Source organism: Patiria miniata, unplaced genomic scaffold (genome assembly GCF_015706575.1).
Source record: "Patiria miniata isolate m_02_andy unplaced genomic scaffold, ASM1570657v1 HiC_scaffold_13, whole genome shotgun sequence".
In the NCBI taxonomy this organism is placed as follows: domain Eukaryota; kingdom Metazoa; phylum Echinodermata; class Asteroidea; order Valvatida; family Asterinidae; genus Patiria; species Patiria miniata.
The window spans coordinates 17391114-17406723 of NW_024037051.1; the positions used below are offsets into that span (position 1 = coordinate 17391114).

At 39.2% G+C, this 15610-nt stretch overlaps 1 pseudogene; it reads left to right on the plus strand.

The window, feature by feature from the left end:
* Positions 1-2138: 2138 nt before the first annotated feature.
* LOC119721436 lies at positions 2139-11529 on the plus strand (annotated as a pseudogene).
* The last annotated feature ends 4081 nt before the right edge of the window (positions 11530-15610 follow it).

Sequence of the window (15610 nt, forward strand, 5' to 3'; positions counted from 1 at the left end):
GGTGGGTGCGATTGTTCAACAGGGATACGCCTCATTTGACCACCTGTGCGTTCATTGTTAATGAATTAACATAACAATACACACCTCCAAGATGGCTGCTGAGTGCAATCGATCTATATATTAGGAAGTCGGCATCATGTGACAACGTTACTCTCTAAATGTATTGTGAAAAACCAACCGGAGTTGCCCCCCGTATGCTCTTTAAAAGAGTGGAAGTTAATTCACTCTTCTTTAGAGTGGTTTTTCACTATGGGCCATAGCAGAAACCACTCAAACAGATGCAAACTTCACTATAGAAGAGTGAAACCACGCAGCAAAAGTCGACCCCCCCCCCATATACTCTTCCATGGTTTTCACTCAAGACATTCACATCTACAGAAAGTACGATATTCTGCAAACATGTCAGAGTGATGTCACAGATACTATATGGTACACAGTGTTACATTTTTCACAGTGTTAATTTAACAAATGAGCATAGGCGTCGAAAGGGGGGGGGGAGGGGGGGGGGGGGGGGGGCTTGCCCCTCTAGAAAAAAATCCTGGCGACGCCCATGCAAATGAGTTTGTTCATTATTTGGATATTATGTTGGTTGTCGCGGTGTAGGTATATCGCGGCTGCTTCTTGTATTTTGGGGTAAAAAATCATCTGAATGAGAACAAAATCAAAGCGAAAAGTCTGATACAAAATGGGAATTTACATTTTAAAAGAATTGTGTCCCTATACACCCGGAACGTACAAAATGTATTCAAATTAATTGACTTTTTTTTTTAATAAACCATAAAGGAACTGACTAGGTGCATCATCATATAGTTTTGTTTGTTTGAAAAACTAAAAAGAAATTAATTGTGATTAGACAAAAACAGTCAATAATCTTGTTTATGTTGTGACGTGTCTGTGCGGGAGTTTAATTAGAATGTGATTAATCATTAAGAGTAAAGGAATGTGAAATATATGAAATTGTTCACGTTCGATAAAATCTGAAATGATTTAGACAGCAGGGCTGAGGGATTTGCGGTGAAATAAATCCAGAAAAACATCCATGAAAATGGGCAAGTACAATAAAAGCTTCCAACATCTTTTTTTTTTTACTTCCAGAAATCAAATCAGCAGAAATGAAATTATTACATGTTGCTGATGTTCTTAGACAAACAAGTGTGCATGATAATGTTTAACTAAGTTGTAAACATTAAAAAAATAAATATTCAGCAGACTGAAATAAACAGTCTCCTGATTTGTATTGTAAAAGTGTTTACTATGATTTTTTGGGGGGCAAACTTATTTCGATGATCTCTATCTGAATACACATACGGCTCTGCCCCAACCATGGGCTGTGGAAGGGGCGGGGCAAAGGGAGAGGGAACGGGTTGGGAAGACGGATGGATTTTACATGTTCTTCAATAGAAGGCCCGGTAAAAAAAGTGAATATGTGAACATGTTCCTTCCAAAGTAACATATCTTAAACACACAATTAATCTATAGGCATATAGCTATGAGGCTATTTAAGGTGGAACACATATCACGCCTTAAGTAGTGGCGTGGACGTGGAGGAATAAAACAAAAACACCTGATTAAAAAAAAATCATTCTACAATGGAGCACAGGCGCACAACGAATCGACACGTCATCACGGATTACAGCGTTTACGTTGTATACGCATTGTATCGAGTGTACACAGCTTTACGCGTTATACATGTGCACATGTAATATACCACATAAGGGTTGTTAGTCGGGTGTCCATTTTCCCATTCGCTGATTTCCATAACAAAGCGAAGGGGCGCATTGTTAATCAGGCTTCTCAATGGTACTATTTATCCAGAGTTCACACAGTTCGCCAGCTTCCTTTCTACTCCGATTTATCTCTGCTTCAGAAAGTTTTAAATACCTGACATCACAGGTAAGCCGACGGCTGTTGCAGTGAGCAATAGGCGAATGAACGGTTTTTTAAGGATTACTGGTGTCCAGTGAAATAAGTAATCGCTGACAGTATTCCTAATGACCACTGATTGTTTATATATACTTTTCGAAGTTAAATGTATCCACAACTCTGTACGACATTCAGAAATGTATTTTGAATTCACTTCTCCAAACAGCCGTATACAAACTTTCAGCCCCCAAAGTGCAGGCCATTCAGAATCATTCATGCGCAACCTGCTCATATGAATGCACGATTCACCGAAGTCAATGCAATATCGGGGTCACAACCGGTAACTCCCCAAAAATATTTTGATCACGTCGATGTTTGCAGTTAAAATATTATTGGGCAGGAAGTACATAGCCCTGGCGTGTATAACTTTCAGCACAGGCCGTGTTTCTTTCGAGAGTAGTTTTGTGGTAACTCCGGACGACAAAATTGAAGCATTTTCTCATGGTTGCACTCTTATACAACTGGTGTGGACTGCAACAGTGTGCTTGTGGTGCATGTACAGGAGCTGATTTTTAAAGGTATGGAACCGTTTATTGTACTTATTTATTTTGTGAATTTCGACCATGAAGGCTGCTTGAGCAATTTTGAATGTTGGTGAATTGTAATACATGTACCTTGACACATAGGGTTTGACCTTTGCGCACTTGATGCTTGATGTGTAGAATAGAATAGAAAGCACATTGCAAGTGATGTCCAGGTATGGAATCCTTTCCGAGGGTGGTTATCAAGAAATAAAAACAACATTGAAATTAATTTATATAATATTTCCTATTGCCAATGAACTTTTAAAGGAAAAAAGAGTGTAGCTATCCAGACGCCACTGCAAACAGGCTATGGAGACTTGAGTGCATTTGCTATGTGTTTCCTATCACAATTGACTTTTCTTTCTCATCAGTCCCAAATTCATGTCTTTCAATATTTTGTTTTTGCATATGGTCCACCCTTCACTGAGATTATGTGATTAACAAAAGTTGCGTCAGAATGCAACGTTCTTTCCACTTGTAATTTTAACGAGTCCTTAAATAATTAACTATTTTGTTCTTGGCTAAAAACAAACAAAGATGCATCGCTCTGTATCGTAACAGTATACAACGTCGATTTTATGATCTGAAATTGCAATGTTATTCGACTGAGCATCAATACACTGTAGATATAAATCATTTCACTTACATTTTTTTTAAATACTGCTGGAGAAGAGCATTTTAAGCCTACAACTTCTGAACTAAATTTAACGGTGATGGGTACTATCTAAATGTTCCTTTTTTGTTGGTAGACAAAAATGTCTCCTTCATTTTTGTGATACAATTAATTTCAGTGGTTGTTGCCATAGGAAACCGAACAAATTTCATTATACCCCAACCTCTGTAACCCCAACACCCCCATCCAAACCATACCCAACCCGGCAACTTAATCTAACCAACTCACCTCAACCCTACCCAACATTGAACTTATCCATTTCAAACCAACCTAACTCACCCAAACCCAATTCAACCCATCCATATGCAACCGAAGCCAACACAACCAAATACATGTACATGTACATGTACATTTGTACACCCAAACCCACCCCATCCCAACCCAACCCAACCAAACCAACCCAACCAAAACTACCCCACTGCAAACCTATACACATCATCCAAACCGCACAGTGGACATTTTGAAATGTATGATTTAAACTGTACACAATGAGGTTTGTAGATGACTCAATGCCCACAATGCACGTCATTATTTTCTATCATGTGAAGCAGTGCCGGTTGAAAAGGTACTGATGGATGAGTGTTTTCTAACAAACACCTCCTAACTATGACGTTCTCAGTGACATCAAGAAACCAAATTCTCGATTTTTAGTGCATGTATTATATTTTGACGATTTTTTTTTATTTTGTCGACAGCATAACAATTTCTCCATAGAAGCACACACACATTTGGTCCATTCAGTATGTGCTGCTATCCGGACAAATATGGCCGACCGAGTGCCCTCTGCCTCGTTCCCCTGGCGTTCCTCTGTATAATGCTGGGCGGGGGCCTGGTGGGACGTGGGTGGGCTGCTATTACGAATGCATCCGTGGGAAGGAGGTTGAGTACAACTACTATGCCGCGGTCTGGACTGGCGGTTTGGTAAGTTGATTTTTTTTTAAATACTGTTTATCATGTCTCTGGCCCTAATTATTGCACAGATGTTGACCAGACCAATCAAAAACATGTTTTCTTAAACAAGCTGGTTTTAATTAATAGGGTCCATGCAATACATTTTTTTAAGGAACTAAATTGTATGAAAACTATTTGACATTCCTTTTTAGTTAATTTTATTGAAAAGTGCACTTTTTAGACATTTCAAATTAACCATATTTTTTTCTGGTCAACTGGGGGCACTGTTGCTGTGATGTCATTTCTGGAAGACAATGTTCAGTTTATGGGTTTCTATTAAAATTGTGAATCCAAAAATTTACTCATTGAAAACATTTGTGAGAATAGTTTGCTCATTGGCTTCCTGCCATGTACTGACACAACAACAAATCACAAAAGAAAAGAAAATTATTCAACAGCAAAGTACCCAAAGTTCTGGCAACTTTTGGTGCAGAATCGGTGTAACATTGAGGTTTCTCCCTGAAATGACATCATTAATTCATTCATTCATTCATATTTATTTCCACTTAATCATTTTAAAGGGAAAAGGTTTAGACAATAATTTAGATGAACGGATAAGATTAAGCGGTGGGCTTCTCCCAAAAGCAAGCTTGTCAAGTGGAGAAGTCCATTATGTGTAGAGAAAAAATATATATTAATTACATTTGTTCCTTTAACTTACCTACACAATGAAGTACACTTTAAGTTACACATACAGAGACAAGGAACCAACACAAACAGGACAAGACAAAACAAATCAAGTACATTCAGAACCTACATGGTAAATCATAAGAAGAAGAATATGTTCACAGCAAATAATAAGTAAAGCTAAAATTAGGCATTACAAGTTCATCACATCACAAGTTTGCTCACAAGTTTGCTCATAATATGGAAATATGCATTAGCATAAAATCCAAACAGCCACCAGCATACCCTTACAAATGGCTACATGAAAATTGTAAATATGGTTAAATGGGACACAAAGGTGCATTTAGAAGGATCGCTTTAAACAAAATAGTACATTACATTGGCCCTTTAAGAAACAGTATAGCCCAAATACCTCAACTTATGCTCTTTTAATGGACTTTGATGCCCGATTTAATTAATTTCCGGCCTACAAAAAAAGTCATTGTTTTTTCGCACTGTGGGAATTTTTGGATGATTCAAGACTTGTATAGGTGGTAAGAGAATATAAAAGTAAACATGTCTTCCTAAACATATACATGTATTACATAAAAAAAACTGCCTCGTTGCGAAATGTACATGATTGTTATGACATCATATTTGCAAAGTTTTTCCAGATAAAAGCACCCCATAAGTATTGCATTTTTTCAACGATTTGATAATATATATGTTACAGTCTCTTTATTATTGGCAACGGCTGCCTATAGCAAAATATTAATTTTAATTCGAACATTGACATCAATATATTGGCTAAAATCTATCTTTTGAAATCTTTTTCATTATAGTATTCTGCATCATATGGCACATGCATGTTCGCCAGTATAACCCGGCGTACATGGTGTACCCATAGTGTCTAAAATCCCCAGGATGTTCCCATGGTGTCCAGTAAATCCCCATGGTGTTCCCATGGTGACATAAAATCCCCAGGATGTTCCCATGGTGTCCATTAAATCAGCATGGTGTTTTCATGGTGTCCATAAAATCCCCATGGTGTTCCCATGGTGTTCATAAATTCCACATGGTGTCCCCATGATGTCCATAAAATCCCCATGGTGTTCATAAAATCCCCATGGTGTTCCCATGGAGCTCGTAAAATCCCCATTATGTTCCCATGTTGTCCATGCTATCTCCATATTGTTCCCATGGGTTTCCTATGATGAGCATGCAATCTTCCATTGTGATCATTTTAACTTACATGGTGTTCTTGATGACCCGATGGGTTTCCCATGGGAATCCCATTGGATGCTCATCGAACATTTCTGTAAGGCCTATAAATGACATTTGACTATGACATTTCCGTAAACTGGGGTACCGTTGGCACCCTGGGTATCTTTGGCAGAATATGTCCGTTCTTGAAAGGTTGTAAATATCATAATTGTACACGTTTTGTGAATAATATCAATTTCATTGAATTCCGATACCCTGCCGAAATTGCCCCAATATACGAGGAAACTTTCAACACACTAGGAGGCTCATAATCTCATTATTTTTGTGTGTTACTAGGTTAAAGATAAGCATCTAGGTGCAAACAAAGTACAACAGGAGAAATGTTCAGCTGTTCATGTTTTGGACATGCAATACATGTAATTGTTAGATGAGAAAATCTGCCAAAGTTAACCCTATACAATGTAAATATAGTTGACGGTATACTAACAACATTTTTCAACCTGTGTAAATGCATTCTTCTCTGCTTGGTCCACTCTAGGCGGTGTTCAGTGGAGTCTTCCAGCTGTTTCTTGTTTGTTTCTGGAATAAATGTCTGGTAAGAGCGAAGAATTGCTTCATACTTTCCATGTTGTTTTTACAAATTAATCGTGTGCATCGGAAATGGCGCCCTCTGTCGTCGAATATGTTCCACCGTGCATGAATCAACGGCTGTTTTATGTAAATAATCATTTCAATTTAAGCTTCCTAATGAAGTGACTTCTTAAGTTAAGTCATCTTAAGTTTCTTCAGGTTTCCAAGTTGTAGTCCCTGTGCACTTTTGAAACATCCTTGTTTGTATTTCCAAGGGAAAAACAGAAGGAAATTGCCAGTGTTGAAGATGCTAGTGTGGATTAATACGAAATGATCATTAGTCCATAACAAATTATTACAAGTAATCCACTCCTAAAACACTTGTACATTTTTAAACGAACTGTGAAGGAAATATATGACGGTAAGGGGGTATTTAACCCCCCCCCCCAAAAAAAATATTTTTTAAAGAGTGCCCTTTTTTAACAAGTGCCCTTTTTTTCTGACCAAGTGCCCTTTTTAAAAAGAAGTCGTGCCCTTTTTTGTGTCATTGGCCGTTCCGGGTGCCTTTTTTGTGAATTACGCGCATGTATTGCCCTGAGAAGCACCATTAGTGTGCACAATCGTCGATTTTAAGGAGCGCCCCCATCGACGGATGGTACCCCCCCCCCCCCACCCCTACTATTTGAATTTTTGGAGGCCAAGTGTCCGGGGAAAAAACGTGTCTACATTTCAAAACGGATGTGCAAGTGCCCTTTTTAAGAAATTTTTACCCCCCCCCAATAAAAATGACCGTGCTACGCCACTGTGTAGAACTTCACTAAAACAGTAGAGCCGACATTTATGTTTCGGATTTTTTTTTACTCACCCTGTATGGTGTTCACCATGTCTCAAAACAGAGTCATATCCCTAATTGGATTGTATTCTACAAATTTCCCCTCAGAAATACTTCCTGGTGATCTACAACGTGGTGTTGGTGCTGTGCTGCCTACTGAGCGCTGCCCTGTACAGCTACATCACCTACTTGGAGAATGAGGCAGTGCCGCAGGGCGATCCGTCGCCGAGCGTTGGCGTGATCCTGTCGGCGGTGCAGGCCGTCTTGGCCGTGTTCATCCTCTTCTTCGTCATGGTGTGGAACTGCGTCATCGGCTGCGCTAGTCTGGACGACGAGTCGGTAAGAATGTGGCCATATTTTAAACAAATGAGGGCGATGTCAGGACTCCATTCTGTGGTACTTTTTTTACTGTGGCAATTTAGTAACTTTACTTCAGAAACAACATTCGAACAATGTCGTGTGAACATGTAATTTTTGGCATGTAATTTTTGGCCTACTCAAGTTCACTTTCAATAGTATGAGCATATGTTTGCACCCTATGTACCGCATTTGTTTGAACATAATATGTGTTATAGTTTATGGGCGGTGTGGTTTTGTCTCAGCATTCGTTTGGTACTGACTCTTACATTTCTGAATAGAGGTTCTTTTTTTATTCCATACACGAGGGATTGACAAGACTAATTGAGCAAAAATCATTCAGTCGCATTGATCAAGATTTGAATCGAGATTATACTGAATCTATCAATGCATTTCGATCAGACATCAGAGGTTTTTTTTCACTCTTAAACTATTTTCCCTAGTTTTCCTTTTTGGAAATAAGAAAGTATTAATAAAGGCAAATATTTGCTCAGTGATGTGATTTTCAATTCCTTCACCGTTGGTGTACATTTCCTGAAATCTTAACTGAAGCAGTCGTATAGCTCCTTGTTTGGCAAAAAACGTGTGACGTAAATATGACAATTTGGGAGATTTATAAACTCTGGCAATTTGTTTTTTCCCATATGTCTTTAAAACAGTTGCATATAACACCTGTTGCAACCTAGCTTACATTTTGCTGTCTATCTCTTTTTTTTAAATTGTTAGGATTCGTACGACGACCACCGCAGAGCCACCAACAGGTCGCGTAGCCACCAACGCCCCCGAGAAACCAGCGGCCCTTACGAGGACGACTTCTTCAATCGCGAGCCCGGCATCTACAGCGCTGAGCAGAGCCAGTATCAAGAACGCCCCCAGGAGGTCAGCTACGGCCAGCCGGACCGTACCAATACGTCCACCGGGTACATCATCCCACGGGCGTCTGTGAGGGGCGCGGTGAAGGACGACCGGCAGGGATACCACAGCAACGGCGGCACCATGGTGGTGGACGGCAGGGAGCCACGCGGCTTCTACTCGGGCTCCAGCAGGTTCAGCTCCGCCCCCACTCGCCAGAATGGATACATCCATCAAAATGGCGGCGCCGTACCGAACGCCAACAGCATGGGTCGGGTTCGTGATGCTGTCGGGTCCCGTTCGGGTGACCTTGGTAGTGACCGGTACGGGCGGGGTATTAGTCTGATGCAGATGCATGGCGTGGCTCCCGCTTCAAGCAACATCACCGATGGTTACTATTAGCTTACACAGGGACCTAGCATCCACCAAAATATGTCCATAACCCCAACATAATTCAACAGCATATTATGACGCGGTAGATCTTTAAGAACAAATATGTATGAATGGTGAACGATATTGTGTGTTTGGTATTCACACGCTGTAGTTTGAACCGCTCATATTCCACTACATGTTTAACAAGAATTTTAAAAGGGGAAGGACATGTCAGAAAACAATGCCTAAATTGTTCCACCGTAAACAACATATTTCTTTTACGGTCAGATAACCATTTGTGTTAGTGTCAATTAACTTAGGTAAGGACCCAAGTAATGTGCATTCCTTTGAGACAAGGGTTCGATTATTTTAATACGCTGATGGAATGGAAAGTGTTTAAGCAGTTTACTTCTTTTTCTTTCTAATACAGGGAATCATAATGTGTAAACTAAACCAATTTGGGGGTGGTAGTGGAATAGTTGAAATATATTGCCGTATAGGCCTACGTGTATTCTAAGTCAATTAAACAAATGACTGGTGGATAGGAGAGCCGAATCCTCATCAGCAACAAAAGACATCAATTTTTATATTTCAATGAATAATTAAGATTACCAATTTTAACTTTTTTGTTTACCTATATGTATTTACCTCGTAACTGGTTCGAATACTGTATGTTTGGTATGGTATGCTTGGAATTTCATCCAAAATGCTTTTTATAGCGGCCTGAGACATCCATTCAGGAGACAATTATTCAGAGCGATGATTTGATGTGATTTGTCACGAACAGAGCCATGTTGTTTGTCTTTGACATTCATCTTGAATAGTCAGATACCTGCTGTAACGATGGTAGCCTTATTGGTCTCATCCCAAGATCTTGAGTATACTTTCAATACTATTGCTACCTCTTAAATTCACAAGACTAAGTGGTGGTAGAAAGACGAGGCATTGCGGAAGAGAAGTGCAAAAGTAGTATTTCTTGTGCATTGCACAGTATACAGTACTGTAAGTTGTAGTCTCGATTAATTCTGGAAAAGGTGCCCTTAGGGCTAGGCTCAATTTTGCCAAAATGATCATGTCGTTGAAATAATTGTAAAAAGCAACCCAGAAAAATCAATTCGTTGCGCCAATGTATATATTTTAAATGAAAAGGAAGTGTTCTTTAAGTACACACAACAATTTGTTTTGAAATACGAACTCTAAGTTTGAAAAACAGAGTCTGTAAATATTCGTTTGCCATGGAAAGATTTTACACAGTATTTTTGTAATTAAATATATCCACGTCCATGTATTCTATACTCGTCATATATAATTGTATGTACATTTTAACTCACGTTTAAAACAAAATATACTTTTGTACGTACTAGGATTTAATTTTTGGATACGTATTTTTTTTATCTGAAATAGTCTCTTTTGTTGGAGTTCACTTCGGGAAACTATGTGTTCACGTCATGTTACGTCTTGTAATACGTCGTGTAACACGTCGAACCTTTTTGTAAGTTTTTCTCAATTAGATATCGTTTGAAGTTCTTATCACTTAGTTTGTGAAGGCCTTTAGATACTCAACTAACGTCATCAGACGATTTAATCAGGTGGTAACACTTGGCGTTCACGCTGCACGTCTTGTTTAATCGACCAATCCGTCACGCCCCTCCCAAAACACTTGACCAATCACAGCCTTGATAAATGTCCGACATGCCTACACGCGCGTATGCTGCGCGCGGCTTAGATATGCAGTGACATTGAAGAGGCGCACGTGTTGTTTCCTGATTAGTGCGCAGTGGGCGGGGCTTTATAATGGATCGGTTTATTTGAGGTGTGCACATATTTTGGCAAGTTGTACAGACACAGTTGGCCGCATGAGCATGAAGTTGGCATGTGTATAAACATTGTGCTATGATCAATAATGGCTCCTAACTGGTGCCATCTGATTCAGTATTTAATACACATTTTGTTTAAAGGGTGTCATTATCGACATTTGAATTGAGGAACTCAAATTGTAATTATATTGCTATTCATGTAAGTTTTGAATCCAACACTTGCGTGAGTTCGGTGAGTGACCATACTTTAAAGGATGTTTCGGTGAGTGACCACACTTTAAAGGTGTTATATCCAGCATTTTATATGTTAAATTCAACTGTTAATTCAACATTTTAAATGTTGATCATGTTGATTCACCGCTTTCAATGTGTTAAACTTGAAAAACAAGAAGGTCGAATTAACACATAACAGTCTAAGTGTTGGATTGAAAATGCATGGTTCAATATTTAAAAATGCTGGATTCAACACTTTCAAAGTATGGTCACTGACCGAACTCATGTAAGTGTTGGATTGAACACTCCAGTTTTTAGAGTGTATTGCCAAGTAAGTCACCAGATGAATTTGTGTTTGAACATGTTTAGAGAAATTGTAATATGGTCTTTGCAGTCTAAAATGAAATCGATTTTTATAAAAACAAGTTTTTTTAAGCGCCTTAATTTTTTTTAATAAGCAAGACCACATCCCTTTTTTATGTATTAGCGGGGTGGATTCTTTCTTTTATTTTTTCTTTAATTTTTTCATGTATATGGGATGATTTTATTTTAAGATTTGTTTACTGTGTATTGGCAATTAAATGAAATTAAAATTGAACAAATTACCGCCTCACAGCTCTGACGGGTTGTATTTTGTCTTTGGCCTAAAACCAAACCAAACAAATCGTTACAGTTTTCACGAAGAGACAATTTTGGCAAAAATCAGTATATTTTCGAAATTCTTTTTTGGGCCAAAATCGATTAAGTGTATTGCAACGGACATCTTGGTGAAGTTGTTTTGTCAAAATCAGATGAAATCATTGAGATCATGAGAATCAATAAAGGGAAAATTTCACCAAAGTCGTATTTTCAGTTTTCACGAAGAGACAATTGTAGCAAAAATGCACGTTGTTCTATGGGGACAAAATAACGCAAGTGTGCGATTTTGAGTTTTCACGAAGAGACAATTTTCGAGCGCGCGCAAGCAAACGACGCGTGCGGGCAAAACGAAGCGCGTGTGGGATTTGAGTTTTCATGAAGAGCCAATTTGTGCGTGTTTGGATAGCGGAGAGTTTGAGTTTTCACGAAGAGACAATTGGATCATTGCCAATTTTCCCGGAAAAACCAATCGCCTGTGGAATTTTGAGTTTTCACGAAGAGACAATTGACTATGAACGTTAATTGCTCCGCAATTAATTGGTCTATTGACTCGCAATTGGTACAATGTGTAAGTGTGAGATTTCAGCTTACTATCGGTATAAACAAATAATCAACATGTCCTTTAAAAATAGGCGAAATCTCCAGTTTAAAAAGGGTTCAACTTTAAAGTCGATTTTCTCAAAACTATGTTTCAACGCCCCGTGGCCAAAATTGTCTCTTCGTGAAAACTCTGACGATATGTGTGATTTTTTTTACACACTACAGAGACTGTGGAGGGCTCCACTGCTCCTTTATAGTATTACCTTCGCAAAGGAGGTTATGTTTTTCTTTTTATCGACGTTGTGGTTTGTCAGTTAACAGGTTAACATGGGAAGTTCTGCGCAAACTTTACGTTGTGCGAAAGCTTACGAGTAGGCCAACAAGCTGGCAAGAGGACAAGTCCTTAAAACCCAAGAATTGTGGAGAAAATTTAAGATATAGCGCATCAATGTATCTAGTAACCGCTTTGTGCAGTCAATCCAACAGCAATGCCGGCAAGCGCCCACGGCACGAACTTCGTACATCGCAGTCAAAAGGTACCTTAACATGCACAAACTTTACCTTGTTCGAAAGTTTATTAGTAGGCCAACAAGCTGGCTAAAGGACAAGTCCTGAACCCAAGAATTGTGAAGAAAGTTAAAGATATAGCGTATTCATGCATTAGGTAACCACTTTGTGCAGTCAATCAACTGCAATGCCTGCAAGCGCCCGCGTCACGAACTTCGTATATCGCAGTCAAAAGTTACCTTAATATGGGAAGTTCTGCACAAACTTTACGTTGTTTAAAAGCTTATGAGTAGGCAAACAAACTGGCAAATAGACTAGTCCTGAAACCCAAGCATTGCGGAGAAAATTCAAGATATAGCGCATCAATGCATCTAGTAACCACTTTGTGCAGTCAATCAACTGCAATGCCTGCAAGCGCCCGCGTCACGAACTTCGTATATAGCAGTCAAAAGGTACCTTAACATGGGAAGTTCTGCACAAACTTTACGTTGTTTAAAAGCTTATGAATAGGCCAACAAGGTGGCAAAAGGACTAGTCCTGAAACCAAATAATTGCGGAGAAAATTCAAGATATAGCGCATCAATGCATCTAGTAACCGCTTTGTGCAGTCAATCCACTGCAATGCCTGCAAGCGCCCGCGTCACGAACTTCGTATATCGCAGTCAAAAGTTACATTAATATGGGAAGATCTGCACAAACATTACGGTATTCGAAAACCTATGAGTAGGCCAACAAGCTGGCAAATAGATTAGTCCTGAAACCCAAGAATTGTGGAAAAAATTCATGATATAGCGCATTCATGCATCTGGTAACCACTTTGTGCAGTCAATCCACTGCAATGCCTGCAAGCGCCCGCGTCACGAACTTCGTATATAGCAGTCAAAAGGTACCTTAACATGGGAAGTTCTGCACAAACTTTATTTTGTTTGAAAGCTGATGAGTAGGCTAACATGCTGGCAAAAAGGCAAGTGCTAAAACTCAAGAATTGTCTAGAATGCAAGATATAGCGTATCAATGCATATAGTAACCGCTTTGTGCAGTCAATCAAGTGCAATGCCTGCAAGCGCCCGCGTCACGAACTTCGTATATCGCAGTCAAAAGGTACCTTAACATGGGAAATTCTGCACAAACTTTACGTTGTTTAAAAGCTTATAAGTAGGCCAACAAGCTGGCTAAAGGACAAGTCCTGAAACTTAAGAATTGTGGAGAAAATCTAAGTTATGAATAGTTCTGCACAAACTTTACGTATTCAAAAGCTTTTGAGTAGACCAACAAGCTGGAAAAAGGAAACGTCCTGAAACCCAACAACTGTGGAGAACATTCAAGATATATCGCATTAAAGCATCTAGCAAACGCTTTGTGCAGCAATGCCTGCAAACGCCCGCTACACGAACTTCGTATATGACAGTCAAAAGGTACCTTTACATGGGAAGTTCTGCACAAACTTTACGTTGTTCGAAAGGTTATGAGTAGGCCAACAAGCTGGCAAAAAGACAAGTCCTGAAACCAAAGAACTGTGGAGAAAATTCAAGATATAGCCTATCAATGCATCTAGCAACCGCTTTATGCAGTCAATCAAACATCAACGCCTGTAAGCGCCCGCGACACGAACTTTATATTTAGCAGTTAAAAGGTTCCTAAACAGGAAAAGTTCTTCACAAACTTTACGTTGTTGGAAAGCCTATGAGTACATAGGGATGTGTGTGAATTGTTTTTGTTTTGCTGAAGGAATGCACGCCTTGTCTATTATCCGTGCAAAGAACTTTAAAACGGTGGTTGTGCTTAAAATTCCGTAACTTATAAAGTCAATGAGTGATTTGAATGATTTGTGTCAAACTTATGAATTGGGCTTGCATATCCTAGATTTTGAAAGTGGTACATGCTGAATTTTTACTAAAACAATAGTCCCGAGATTTGGGTTTCGTTTTTTTTTACTCACCCTGTACAAACCACAATTGTTCATTGGTGCTGTGTGCAATGGCGGGAAATTGTTTAGCCTTGAAGGAGGCGTGAGCTCTCTGAGTGGATATGTGGTGAAAGTAAGTAAATACAAATTATAAATGAATGTACATATATTGTGAAATATACATTTTGTACGACATTTCTGACAATGATTTCTCCACGTTAACTTATGACGCCAACCAAATTACAATCTTAGCTAGCAAATATAATGTGTAGTGTCACAAAATGGAAAAGGGAGTTGTTTTCTTAGGTGGACTGGAAGTAATAATTCACAGCGAACGTAAAAATCCATAATCAAGGGCGGATCCAGAACACAATATTTTTTTGGGGGCCAAAAAAAATTGTGGTCCTCCAAAAAAGTGGGTCAAAAAAATTACGGCGTGGGGTTCGGGGCCCGCTTAAAAAAAATTTGGATTCTAAATGCTCTGTGGTGCGATCTGAGGCAATTTCTGACCACTTTAACCAATTTTTTTTGAGGAAAAGATGGTGTACTCATTGCCTGCCTTTATTGCGATGTCACATAAAAAAAAAAAAAAATTGGTTTGGTTTTTTTTTTGGGGGGGGGGCATGGCCCCCTTTGGCCCCCCCCTGGATCCGCCCTTGTCCGTAATCAAGTTGTTTTATCGAGATCAAAACACCAAGTGTACGGTCTAAATCTATTACTTGCTATTGCTTCATCTAATCAGGATACAGGAAGAAAGTTCCAAATCTTGATGTTACTGTTAGAACAAGGTTGAACATAAAGTAACCCCCTTTTGGACAAGGCTGCGTCAGATTAAACTGGTCCCCCCTCAAAAACAAAACAAAACAAACAAACAAACAAACAAATATGGGACGGCTAGCTAGATCAAATGTAAAGCCAAGCCCCTGCGCATGTGCAACATTATTGTTGACCCCCCCCCAAAAAAAAAAAAAGAGAAAACGATGTGGAATAAAAATTGAAGCTCCTCACCATACAAGCTGCACGTTAGTGGTAAATCTTGTTGCCATTTTGCTAAGGCTGGTTATTCAGGGGGCAGGAGTCAGGCCAGTCCTGCATATAATTTGC